The sequence below is a fragment of the Octopus bimaculoides genome, chromosome 4 (assembly GCF_001194135.2).
Source record: "Octopus bimaculoides isolate UCB-OBI-ISO-001 chromosome 4, ASM119413v2, whole genome shotgun sequence".
NCBI classification, from domain to species: domain Eukaryota; kingdom Metazoa; phylum Mollusca; class Cephalopoda; order Octopoda; family Octopodidae; genus Octopus; species Octopus bimaculoides.
In genome coordinates, this window is record NC_068984.1 from 137,967,114 (window position 1) to 137,970,543 (window position 3,430).

General features: G+C 33.5%; 1 protein-coding gene across 1 annotated transcript in view; it reads right to left on the minus strand.

Moving 5' to 3' along the window:
- LOC106878515 (solute carrier organic anion transporter family member 4A1) overlaps nucleotides 1-3,430 on the minus strand; it is a 40,845-nt gene that overhangs the window by 32,023 nt on the left and 5,392 nt on the right. The gene's annotated exons all lie outside the window — the stretch shown is intronic.

Here is a 3,430-nt window from a genome sequence, read left to right on the forward strand (position 1 = left end):
ATATATATAACATAATACATGTATATAATTTTGCTTGTATTTATATATATATATATATATACATATATAATATTATATATATAGGTTTATGTATATATTATATATATGAAAATAAGTTTATGTATATATGCGTGTACACACACACATATATATATACGCACACACAAACCAATATGAGGAAGAAGGGTGAATGAGAGAGAGAAAAAAAAAGAGAGAGAGAGAGAGAGAGAGAGAGAGAGTGAGAGAGGGAGATATAAGGAAATAGAACGAGTGAAAGAGATGAATGCTGTGGTCTGAGTGTGCAGTATTCTACACCACTTGCCAAGAGCTGGTGTCAGTGGGCCAAACAACAAGTTGAAGAAGCAATTAAATATAGCTCATTGTTATATTATATAATTGGCGTGTTTCGTAATTTTTCAGGTAAGTTTGCAATATCTCCTGCCGAGAAAATTAACGTTTCTTGGTCAGTGATCTATTTTTGTAAAATGCTGTAGAAATGAATCCACCACGAACTTATGACATTCGTTATACTTTCCAAAGCATTTCACAAATTTTCATTCGTAAGCTTCAAGCCATAACTATAGCTAAAGGGAAGAGAAAGCCTGCACAAAGAGAGAGTTGAAGAGAAATTCGGAAATGGCGAGATAAAATAAAACAAGCGACTTATCTTGTTTGATATTTACAATCGTAATCAAATCTAAAATATTAAATCATTACATATTTCTTGATATTGCACAATAATTTAATATATTATTACATCTGTTTTATAATGTTTTAATCAAATACTTAAATACGTATTCTTTCAGAAAAAAAACGTAAAAATATTATATTCTATAACGTCATATGTAAACAAACATATGTTTCTTTTTGAAGCGTTGAAAGGTATCGTAGACCAAGTAGAATGATATATTGTCTCAACACGCAAATACTAAACAGTAAATATAAAGGATAAAATCCTTTTAAGAGCAGAAAAATTTGCCGGCAACCAGCAACGAGGACCGAACTCACACCCCTCTAATATCCGATTGGAGTGCTTTACCCATTAAGCTAAACAGCCGACCGGCGAATTCCTCTGGAATTTTAGAAGTTATAAAGTCATCTAGAAACACTAGATGTCATATAGATTACGTTATATGTAAGCAAACATAAGTTTGTTTTTGAAGCGTTGAAATGTATTGTAGAACAAGTAGAAAGATAAATTTTTTTCAACACGTAAATACTGAACAGTATATATAAAGGATATTTGAACATACAGGAAATGATCACGTTAAGTGTCATATTTCTTAATTGTTGTAGTGAATGATGCAATTGATTGCCACTTTGCTATAAGACGTGACCTGGGTATAATGTTAAACTACATCCGCTAGTTTGAGAGTTCCGGGGTTTTGAAAAACATGGAACCACTTCTTATTCACTATTGTTTTCTGACTCGTAGTAGTATCGCCTGTCAGAGTCCCAACTACGGATTAATTAGTATATCACGGAATCACTTCTGGAAGATTATTCACAGGCATCCCAACGGTCCCAGGACATATGAGCCCTTTAAGCTCTTTAGTCGCTCATCTAAGTAAAGATGACTCCATACAATCCTGCAACCTGATAATTTCTTGTAGAATTTCTAGAGTACATCTGTTTAGTAAACTGTTTCTATTACTTAGGTATTAAAAGTGAGATTAACAGACATTGCTGAAGAGGTGTATTAATCAGCCATAAAATGGATTTATAAACTATGAATTACTAGGCTAAGCAGAAAATGCCGTTTTATTTCTTCCTCTTGATTCTCTATGTTCTGAGTTCAAATCCCATTATCTTTTATCTTTTAGTTGCCTTAGTGATTTCACTTCGACCATACTGGGGCATCATCTCCTATGACTTTAGTTTAACAATCGAACCCAGTACTAACTGTTAATCCTAGTATTTATTCTATCGGTATCTTTGCCGAACCGTTAAGTTTTGGAGGGCGTAAACAAACTAACTGCAGTGGTCAAGCGGTGGTAGGGATGAGAAAACACACACACACAAACATTTATATTATACATTTATAAGAAGAGTGGTGACAATTTTTCATCGGACTGTTCAATGAAAGCTAGCAGGCCAAAACTTCGAAGTCACTGTCACCACACTTTTTGTAAAAGTATAATTTATACACTACAAAAAGTATTGAGTAATCTTCCAGTTTCATATAAAGTTGTTTTCATTATAACACGACATTTACATAAAGATATGGATATGTGTGAGTGTAAGAGGGCTTTCATACAGTCTCAGCCTGACGAAGACATGGCTTGATCTGAGGCTATATTAATTAAAAAATAAATAAATAGTATACATTATGTACAGGACATCACCAACGAGCGAAAACCACGAAGACACACATGAGATAAGTACAGGACAAAATACAAAAAGAAAAATACACAAGAGCAGGACATCAACAACGAATGAAAAATATGTAAACACATAACGAGAGACAAGTACGAGACAAAATACCGAAAGAAGTCTAACTCCTCCTCAGTTGTCGACCATTTATTATTCCCTATTTCGTACTTGTCTCTCGTTATGTGTTTACATAATTTTCACTCGTTGTTGATGTCCTGACCTTATTGGGTTTTTTTTTCTGGTATTTTGTCCTGTACTTAACTCTAGTGTGTTTACATGTTTTTCGCTCGTTGGTGATGTCTTGTACTTAGAGTGTATTTTTTATTTATCTATAATTGAACGCCTCAGAGCCTTGTCCACAGTCAGTAAGTTCCTATATTAATTAATACTTGACTTTTGCGCATCGCAGTGGGACTAAACCCGAAATGGTATAGTTGCAACCGAGTTTCTTTACCACATAACCATGCCTGTTTTTGTTTGTGTTTCGAAATCTAGCGCAGAGATCAGAGGTCATTTTGGTCATAAAAACTAATCAAAAGAATGAGTCTTAAGAAATAGTATCATAAGTTAGTTTCATATTTTCTAGTATATCACTGAATTTCGCTATGTGTGCACACGCGCACGTATTTGCGTGTGTTCCCGTGTTTGTGGAAGGGTTTGTGTGCGCTTAGCAGATTTCACGGGTGCTTGTGATCAATTATCATATTGAATTAGTGGAATAGATAGATAAATAGATAGAAAAATAGATAGATAGGTAAATAGACAGACAGACAGACAGACAGACAGATAGATAGATAGATAGATAGATAGATAGATAGAGAGAGAGAGAGATAGATAGAGAGATAGAGAGATAGATAGATAGAGAGATAGAGAGATAGATAGATAGATAGATAGATAGATAGATAGATAGATGTCACTCTAATGCAGATGTCACAAAGACAGGCGTAATTTTAAGGAGGAAATCTATTTTTGCTGAATGCATTTATATACATTTTTATGCCTAAATATATATATATATATGTATATATATACATGTATTTGTACACACAGACATATA